This window comes from Dryas octopetala, chromosome 3 (assembly GCF_963921425.1).
Source record: "Dryas octopetala chromosome 3, drDryOcto1.1, whole genome shotgun sequence".
In the NCBI taxonomy this organism is placed as follows: Eukaryota; Viridiplantae; Streptophyta; class Magnoliopsida; order Rosales; family Rosaceae; genus Dryas; species Dryas octopetala.
The window spans coordinates 19,167,274-19,178,003 of NC_141368.1; the positions used below are offsets into that span (position 1 = coordinate 19,167,274).

General features: G+C 36.1%; 1 pseudogene; it reads right to left on the bottom strand.

The window, feature by feature from the left end:
* Positions 1 to 4,466: 4,466 nt before the first annotated feature.
* Positions 4,467 to 6,009, bottom strand: LOC147291596 (rust resistance kinase Lr10 pseudogene; annotated as a pseudogene).
* Between the last annotated feature and the right edge of the window lie 4,721 nt (positions 6,010 to 10,730).

The following is a 10,730-nucleotide window of genomic DNA, read 5'->3' on the forward strand; positions in this document are numbered from 1 at the left end:
TCTCCTCAACTGTAAGACCCCGAAAGTTTTGCGTATTTTATTTTTCGGTTTGTTAAGTTTTATTCTTAGAATTGACAAATTTTTCTAAAGACCAAATGACTAAGGTTAGACCTTAGTAGTGTAGAGATCATTTTTCTGAGTTTAACGTTGTGTGGTTCATTGAAATTGGAGTTCGGAAGAAAGAGTTACGAATTTTTGAAGTTGGATAATTATTTTAGGCCATTATTTGATTTTTTGGAATATTATTTGGAGAAGTTGGATTTTTCATAAAAATTCTAGAGATAAAAATAATGTTTTCAGGTCATAGATAATTAGTACTCAGTCTTACGAGTCCGTAGGAATTTTCGAACCTCGGTTGTATTTTTTGTGAATTTTTGAAGTTGGGAGAATTGAGAAAAATTCGAATTGCTGACGAGGCACTGACATAGATTGACACGCTGACGTGGCGAGATGCTATTGGCGAGAGACGCTGATGGTGTGCCTACGCAGCGTTGACGCCCTAAAACAGCCCCAAAACGGCGTCGTTTTGATGCGAGGATCCCACTAAGGATCTGGATGCGACTGGACCCCCGCGCGACCCAACCCATCCGCCCCACTCTGTTTCCTCGCACATTCTGACCCGTGTGTTGACCCACGGGTACCGCATGACCCGGTTGGATTTAACCCTTTTGTTAGTGCTTTTTAGTGTATTTTGTCTCACATTGAAGGTTTAGAGAAACTTCCCAACCCCTTGTGCCTATAAATAGAGACCCTTTGTCCTTTTTTCCCTTCACACCTTAAGCTTTCCAAAGCTTTCTTGAGACAAGTCACTTGTTCAGAGTCTCTTAATTAAGTTTAAAATATTTATTTGGTTGTTTTCTTGAGTGCCTAAAGGATTTTGCACCTAGGAACATCACCATCTAATGATTTTGGCAATTTGTGGGGAAACTCTGCCAAGTTTTCTGCTCGCCTAGGTAAGGTCTTTAGGTAAGACTCTTGAGCTTGGTTAAGTTATTTTAATTTAAGGTTAATTACTTATTAGGCTTTAATTTTTTGTTTTAACAATTCTATTTGTGGAGATTAAACTAAGGAGATCTACAACTAAGTATTTAATCTCTACTTTCTCTTTAAGGTTTTAATGCATGATTAATTAGTTAAGTTAGATTTATACTTGTGGGAATCAAGCCGAGCTTTGGACTCCAGGTAGAGGGAAGCTCACACCTTGCTAGAGACCCTTTTCTTGGATGTATTATACTAAGTAAATATTGATGCATGTAAAAGTTGCATTAATTGTTTTTGGTTAATTACCATCTATTGCATGGCTTTTATCCGTTATTGTGATAAATGATTTGTTAGATGACCTAAGAGTAAGGGGTCACATTATTCATGACCTTGGATTTCGATCCCCTAAATCTCCGGAGGTGGTTTACAATTAGGCTGGTAGATGTCAGTTTTGGCTTTCGATCTAAAGTTGTTATAACTAGGAATGGATAATCTTGCTACTAGTTCAGTTTTTACTGATAAACCAAGTAGGTTGGTAGTTGGCCTGTGACGCTCCAAAACCCGAGTCTATCACAGCAGCACCTACCTTGAGAATACTGGAAATTACAATACTCAAACCTCGAGTATTATACTCCTAAACATTCTCAAAGTAGGTAAGCCATATTAATTCTAAATAAAACAGGTTGGATCAGAGTTAAATTTCCAGTGGAAATACAAAATGTAAATAAAGTGTTTACATTTAAACCAACCCGTCAAGGTTACAGATAAGTTCAAAAGTAACCTTGAGGAACATTCAAACATAGATGTTCGATAATTTACAGAAGTAACCAACCTGAAGATAGTTGTTTGATAATTTACAAAACGAACCCAAAAGATAACAACACGCTAATTTATATAGAAAAAGTGATCCACAATGATCATAACCGACCTACCCAGAAAGAAAGGATCAAAATCCAACAAAACGGAGAGTTGACAAGTACCAAGGCCGCACCATCAGTCCAAGTCTTCAACCAGTACATTCTCTGCACTCAAAGAGCATAGTAGAGGGGTAAGCATTACATACGATCATAGCTTCCCCTCATGGGACCCTGGCTAGCTTTTAAAATAGTACGAACATATTTACTACTAAATAGCCAGTAAAACACATTAAAATAGCACATTGCATATATAACCAAAGTAGGGGTGTAAACGAGCCGAGTCAAGCCAAATACCACCGTGCTCGAGCTTGGCTTGTTTTAAATTTTTCGAGCTTGAGCTTGGCTTGGCTTGACTTGTTTCTTATACAAGCCGAACTCGAACGAGCTAAAAAAAAATCGAACCCGATACGAACTCGAGCTGTATCGAGCTTATTCACATAATTTTATCAAAGATATTTTATTAGCTACTATTTTTAAAAAATATTAATTTTTATCGAATATTTTCTTCTTGAAAACATTATAATATGTTATTTTAACTTAGAGTTAATATATATTTTTAAGGGTTTTTTTTTTTTTTTTTTTTTTTTCATATTTAGTACCTAAACTTTGACCATTGTCTTAATGTGGTATATAAACTTTTATTTGTCCCAATTGAGTACCTAAACTTTTATTTTGTGTCTAATAGGTACCAAAATGAATTTCTGTTAAAATTGTCAACAAAAGTTAGGGGCAATATAGTCACATCAAAAAATTTATATTTATATTTTAATTATAATTTTTTATTTTTTTTGTATGTTGTGTTTTTTTTTTTTAATAATTTTAAACATATATAAATAAAATAATTAAAATATACTTTGACTATATTGCCCCTAACTTTTGTTGACAATTTTAACAGAAATTCATTTTGGTACCTATTAGATACAAAATAAAAGTTTAGGTACTCAATTGGGACAAATAAAAGTTTAGGTACCACATTAAGACAAGGGTCAAAGTTTAGGTACTAAATATGAAATAAACCCTATTTTTAATTAAATTAGATAGGCACCAAAGACTTCTTTAAAACACCATATAGATGAATATGGTTTCCATGAAATACAACTATACCAAATAATTTCATCTAAACATTGATAACTTATAACATTTGTAAAATTCTCATAAAAAAAAAGACGTAAGGTAGTAGAAGTCTTATAACCAAACAATACAAAAAAAAAAAGTAGAAAATAAAAATAGCAAGTCCTCATATAAGCTGGAGTAGTGACCTATTCATTGGAGACCAAATGGCCTATGCACTTGTCCCAATGAGGACTTGGAATTTCTTTTCCGATCAAATGTTACTATACTTGCATTTGCTAACATCCATTCCAGAGGTAGCTTTTCCTGACAATGGCAGAGAGGTTAGTCTCTGCACTTGACTCTTTGATCAGTGTATGAAGAATATGGCACCCTGGTATAGTGGTGGATTGCCCTATGAGTGGTTTTCCTTTTTAATTTATTATTTTGTAGACTTTAGTACAAGTAGGTAATCGTATGGCAGTTCTCTTGTGGAAGGTAATAGTTCTGTGGGGCTTTCTAATTTATATTCTGACCTCTTTTTTTGGGTTATTAATGATTTCCGTAAATTCAATGAAATTGGATGGGGATGGAATGGCTGCAATGATGTCTGATTGAGTGGGAATTGTTCTGTGTGCATGACATTCTTGATTCTTCCATGGCTGATTGAGTTTCTTTACATCAAAGGAAATTTCGGCAGACTCCTTATGGGCTTATATGGCCTTAGTATGAATGTTTGACTTAAATATTTCCCTCTTTTTAAATGGACTAGTACGAATAATGACACAGAAGTGCTTACCTTAAGGACCTATATTGAGACAAGTGAAGGATATTGTATTGCTTGACAAGGAGAGTTTAGAATTTCTCCAAATTCATCCAAGTTTGCTCACATATTTCCTTTTGAAACGACACATATATTTAGGATACTAAGATACCAATTATATTTAGGATTAATTACAAATATAACCTCTAAACCATACCATGATTGACAGTTTGTCCTTAGATTAAAATTTTTGTGACTTTAGTTCCCAAATTTAATTCTCCAATAAACACTTTATCTTAAAATCATTAAAAAAAATCAATTTCTCTGGTGCCACATGACCTTCTGAAGCTAAATCTGGCAAAAGACATTGCATAACATAAGCAAAAAGTATCGTACTGCATGCATATTGCACAATAGCAAATCCACATATTATTGTTTCAATCCCAACGTGCGGAGCAAATCCACATATTATTGTTTCAATCCCAACGTGCGGAGCAAATCCACATATTATTGTTTCAATCCCAGCGTGCGGAGCAAATCCACATATTATTGTTTCAATCCCAACGTGCGGATCGTCTTGTAACTAATACATATTGCATAATAGTACTATATAAACACTTAATTCTCAAACGTACTATAGAAATTATGGAATAAAGTTACTCTTAAATATTACAAGACTGATATTTGCCCTACCAAATAGGAAAGAACAATTCCTCGCACAGTGGTAATGTTAACCTTCCCTTGTACATAACAGACTAATTGGTGGTACATATCTCTTCATCTGCAATTTCAATTAAACTAATCGACTCTTCAACATCATCATTTGATGGTGTTGATAACCATGTTATTTTTGAATTGTCTTCATCAACTGCCACCGCATTCTCTTGTGGATATAGGAAAGGCTTTGGAGGCATATGAAGGCATTCAATTTCTCCTTCAAGCATCTTTACCACTTTGTGCATCGAAATAGGACGGTCACTAGGCTTCATTTGTATGCACCATAATGCAACTATAAGCATCTTCTTTGTCATTTTCTTTTCATCCACTGTGGCATCTTCTATTTCTATTTCATTTCCTTCACTGAATTGATCATAAACCCATGAAGGAAAGTAAATTTGGCTCGAGTGGGTAGCGATTGCATTCAAATTCTTCCTTTTGCCTGCAATTTCCATCAACAACATCCCATAACTATAAATGTCAGCTTTGTATGACACACCTCCAATATTTTTGTAAAACAATTCTGGAGCTATGTATCCAATGGTTCCCCTTGCTGCAGTCAAAATTAAACTGCTATCATCTAATGGGCATAATCTTGCCAGCCCAAAGTCAGAAATTTTTGGAACAAAATTCTCATCAAGAAGAATGTTGTGAGGCTTGATATCAAAATGCAAAATTTGCATGTCACATCCTTTATGTAGATAGTCAATACCACATGCCACTCCTAGGGAAATTTCAAATGATTTCTTGAAACTTAAAGAGGTGGGTCCTTCTTTAGGAAATAGGTATTTATCAAGAGATCCATTTGACATAAACTCATATACAAGAGCACGCTTTGATCCCTCAGCACAATAGCCAATTAGTTGCACCACGTTCACATGATGTATCCTTCCAATCGTGGCAACTTCATTGATAAAATCCTGCCCATTAGCTTTGGACTTATCCAACATCTTAATTGCTACAAAGCGGCCGCTTCGAAGCTTTCCTCTATATACAGAGCCATAACCTCCTTCACCCAATCTTTCCTTGAATCCTTTTGTCATTTTCTTGATATGTGAGTAGGAGTTCCTTATTGGCATGAGGTTGTTGTGACTTTGTAAAAATTCTTCAATAAGGCCGTACAGGCTTTGACAATTCAAAGTGATAATCAAAGTAATCATACGTCCCGTTATGAAATTTCCTTCTTTGATAAATGCTATATGGATCATCCTGAAAACTGAAGTTATAGTTTGCCAGCGAATAACGGGGGACTGAAGAGCAGTTACCCTTTTGAAGATTGGCATCCGCAACTCGGATTGTGCAGTTATCATAATTGATTGACTGTACATAGAAAATTCCAGAAAACAAGTGTAGTACTGTGTGGTCGTTCTGACAAGACAGTTCATACTTCGGGTCACCGCAGTTGACTGGATCCTGTTTTAGTCGGAAAGGGTAACTTATGTTACGGATGTTGCCACAGGAAGAAGCTTCACAATGATAATGATCCTTAGCATTGCAAGTTCCACAGCATAAGACAACAACTATGAGGACAACTATGCATAATCGTCCTACAACAACAGGAACTCTTCCAGCTGCAACCATGGTGAGAGAGAGAGAGAGAGAGAGAGAGAGAGAGAGAGAGAGAGAGGGTGTTCAACACAAGTGCAGTTTCCTCAGTTCCACACAAGGATATAGAAAAAATATTTTGTGGTGAGGAAGGAACAACGTGCGTGCAGATTTAATTTTCAATATGGAAAAAGATAATCTATTTGTTAGAATACTGCAACTGGGTCCTTTCATTTGGAAAAGAAAAGTCATTATAACACTGGGGTTCTAATTTAGTTTTATTGTTTGATTCCTTGAAAAATGTGAAAAAAGACAGGCTACGGAGAACTCTTGGGATTTGACAGTGAGAGGACTCTTGTGTAATATTGTAGTCAAAGCTCTCAGGAAGTACATATGTGATGAACACCGAAATAGGAAAAGAGGGGAATAGAGAGAATATTTGATGAATTAGTCATCACCGGTAAAAGATATTTCATTAATTAAAAAAAAAAAAAACTTACAATGCGTGACCCCAATATTTATATATTTTCAAAAAAATCTACAAAAAAATTAATAAATAACAACTCATAATATCAAGAAATGCTAAAAGTGTTAGGATAATTTAATTAAATAGTCCAATTTAATCACTGGTAAGCTTTTTTGACCCCTTAGCCCCTTAGGCCCAAAATTTACTTTAATAGCTCTTTTTAATGTGAAATGTCCATAACGCCCCTTATATAAAAACTCAAATTTTTGTACTATAATTTCTCTCTCTCTCTCTCTCTCTCTCTCTCTCTCTCTCTCTCTCTCTCTCTCTCTCTCTCTCTCTCTCCTTCCCTCCTTGATCGAAGGCTGCAAGAAAATAAAAAAAAAGCAAATTATCTGTAAATATTTCAATTATACACTAATTTTCAACTTAGTACCCCAACTTTGAAAACTTGACAAAAAGTATCTTAACTTTTATTTTGTGTCAAAATAGTACTTCCATTAGTTTTTCTGTCAAATAAACTGTTATCTGCTGACGTGGCAGGGGTATTTTCGTCTTTTTTCCCTCATTTAAAAGATAATAATATTTTTAAAAGAGCAAATTACAATTTAGTACCTTAACTATACACTGACTTTCAACTTAGTACCCCAACTTTGAAAACTTGACAAAAAAGTAACTCAACTTTCATTTTGTGTCAAAATAGTATCTCCGTTAGTTTTTCTGTCAAATGAACCGTTATCTGTTGACGTGACAGTGGTATTTTCGTCTTTTTCCTCACATTTAAAAGATAATAATATTTTTAAAAACTTTTGAATAAAAAAAAAATATTAAAAAGTTAAAACTTTTAAAATTAAAAAAATTTGGGGGGATGGGTAAGGAGGGTCGGGGTTGGGTAAGGGGGGATGAGGGGGCTGGGTTGGGGTTGGGGTGGGTCAGGGAGGGGCTGGGGGTTGGGGGGGAGGGGTGCGACGGGACTGAGGGTGGGTGGAGCAGGGAGAGGTGGGAGGATGGGTGGGGGCTGGGGTGGGGTGAGAGGGTGGGTTGGGCAGGAGAGGTGGGAGGATGGGTGAGGGCTGGGGTGGGGGGCAGAGGGTGGGTTAGGCAGGGAGTGGTGGGAGGATGGGTAGGGGAGGGGAGGGGAGGGGAGGGGAAGGGAGGGGATGGGTGGGGGCGGGAAGGGGAGAGGATGGGTGGGGGAGGGCTGGGGTAGGAGGGAGAGGGTGGGTCGGGCAAGGAGAAGGGCTGGCTGGGGGAAGGGGGTGCGATAGGGTTGGGTGCGACGGGACTGGGGTAGGGGGAGAGGGTGGGTCGGGCAGGGAGAGGGGCTGGTGTGGGGGCTGGCTGGGGTAGGGGAGGGGAAGGGAGGGGGACGAGGCTGGGGCTGAGGGGTGATGCTGTATGGGGCAAGGTTGGGGAAGGGAGAGGGGGAAAGGTTTTTATTTTAAGAAATTTTTTTATTTTAATTTTTTTAAGAAATTTGTTTATCAAAAAGTTTTTTAAAATAATATTATCTTTTAAATGTATGGAAAAAGACAAAAATACCTCTGCCACGTCAACAGATAACGGTTCATTTGACAAAAAAACTAACGGAGATACTATTTTGACACAAAATGAAAGTTGAGGTACTTTTTTGTCAGGTTTTCAAAGTTGGGGTACTAAGTTGAAAGTCAGTGTATAGTTAAGGTACTAAATTGTAATTTGCTCTTTTAAAAATATTATTATCTTTTAAATGTGGGAAAAAAGACAAAAATATTTCTGCCACGTCAGCAGATAACGGTTTATTTGACAGAAAAACTAACGGAGGTACTATTTTGACACAAAATGAAAGTTGAGGTACTTTTTGTCAAGTTTTCAAAGTTGAGGTACTAAGTTGAAAATCAGTGTATAATTGAGGAACTTACGGATAATTTGCTCATAAAAAAATCTGGAGAATTGAAGATTTTCTGCAAACCTCTCTTAGTGTTTCTTCTCTTTCATCATTTTGTTTGTTAATTTTAAACAAAAAGGCTGCAACAAAATAGATCTTAATTGAACTAAAAAATCTGGGAAGAAGAAAATCTGGAGAATGATGAAGAAGAAGAAGAAGATCTGGATTTTAACACAAATTAATTTTCAAAAAGATCTGCTATCAAGATATATTAATTTTAACAGATGCAAAGAGATCTATTAATGTAATTACTACAAATAAATATGATAAAGCAAGCAATTGATCCTAGCTAGTTTATTGTTAATCGATCCCCATATTGCTTTTAATCAACGTACCCACAAATTGATGAATGAGTTTTTAATCAACCCATCGTAAAATAAGGGGAAAAAAATTGATGAATGTGTTTTTAATCAACCCACCGCTCACCGCTCACCGCCCACTGCTCGCCCAAAACCAAATTTGGATTCAATGGAGACGAAGAAGATGCGATTGATGGTCGACACAATGCGGTGGAATTTTCGGTGGACACAATTTTTTGGTGAACTTTCTGGTCGACACGTAAAGTTTTTTCGGTGGAATTTTTGGTCGACACGAATGAAGGGAGAGGATTGATCTATTTGGACACACTGGATTGTATATTCGCTAGCTATGATGGCTCACTCATTAATCAAATCAATGATCTATTGCAGATCTTTCAAATATCAATCTTGCTCAAACAAATTGCCCAAGCGATTATCTCATAAGTCATAATAAAAAGGTTAAAATTAATATATCTTGATGACAAAGGTATTAAACATTGCATATCAACATGATTATTATGAATGGATTGATTAAATCATATCCCATCAATTTAATAGATCCAATTATTTTCTCATAAGTCATAATAAAAAGGTTAAAATTAATAAATCTTGATGGCAAAGGTATAGAACATTGCATATCGAAATAGATCGATATATTCAATCACATCGAAAGTAGCAAAGATCTTTTCTTCTTTTTCTACTATGTCAAAGATCAATGATCTATCTATATCGAAATAGATCTGCAATTGCTTTAAGCCATGGGTTCCTAGCAGCAGCCTTCGATCAAGGAGGAGAGAGAGAGAGAGAGAGAGAGAGAGAGAGAGAGAGAGAGAGAGATCAGATTAGGAAGAGAGAGAATTAAAGAAGGTGGACGTTCTGTTCTACTGGTGGAGTTCCCGGTCTATAAAGTATATATATAGAAGAATATTTTAGTCACTGAAAATACAAAAGAGATATAAAAGTAAGTTTTGGACCAAGGGGGTCAAAAAGCTTAACATGAATTAAAAGGGGCTAACCCTTTCAATAAGCCCAAAGAATTACCCATCGGTTCATGGGGAACCAGGTATTCATCAATATGATCCAATCCCATGCCTTATTGGCCGGGCTAGAGCCACCAAATGTTTCAGATATTTCCATTGACAGATTTCCCATTTCCTATATATTGAACCAAAATGTATGATATTGTTATGGACAAAAATGTTTCATTCATGGATTGGGCTAAGATTGTATCTATATCACTTAGTTAGTCTGAGGCTAAAGGGCGTGCCACCAAGTAATAATGTATTTGGAACAGTTTAAAAATGAAATAGAAAATAAAGTAACAGTGAATTGGATCAAACGATTGTGCTAATTATTTTTATGCCTGGGCATTCTAGGACTTGAGTGCTAAAGGTTCTAAAGTGCTAAACTTATTTGTTTCAAGATGTGATCATGTTGCTCTCAGCGAGTGATTAAATAAGGTAAGTAAATAAATAAACAAAAAATTTCAGAAATTAACTATCTTAGGATCCAGATCCGACAAAAGTGCCCATTGGAATCACAAGTCATGGATATAAATTATAAGATTCAAGCAAAGAAAGGAAAATTGGCTGATAGTAAATACTCAATGATTGAGAAAATAAATGCTTCCTTGATTAATTCTCAATTTCCAAATGAGAATACTTTAAATTCCAGAAATAAATACAAGAAGAGAGTAGTAAATAAAGCTATTAAATATGGAAGAACAAAAGGTTGCAATAAAAGAAATGAGAGCAACACATTAAAATTAACGCAAGCGTAACGAGCAAAAAAAAAAAGAATGATCAAGTCATTTGACAGAGAATTTTTAGAAATAAATCTGGGTTTTGTGTGTTGTCTCCCGAAACCCTAGGTAGTCCTCCCTTGGATAGTTGACACGTGTATGGCTTTGAACAAACCTAGGATTCTGGTACTTATCCCCTTGACAGCTACAACCCAATTTTTGATTGCTTTATGAGTCCACCTGGCATTGCATTACTGGCCTTATGCTCCATTAACCCTGAATGCATGATATAGCTGAAAGGGTTGTTCGCCGGGGTGCTTTCGT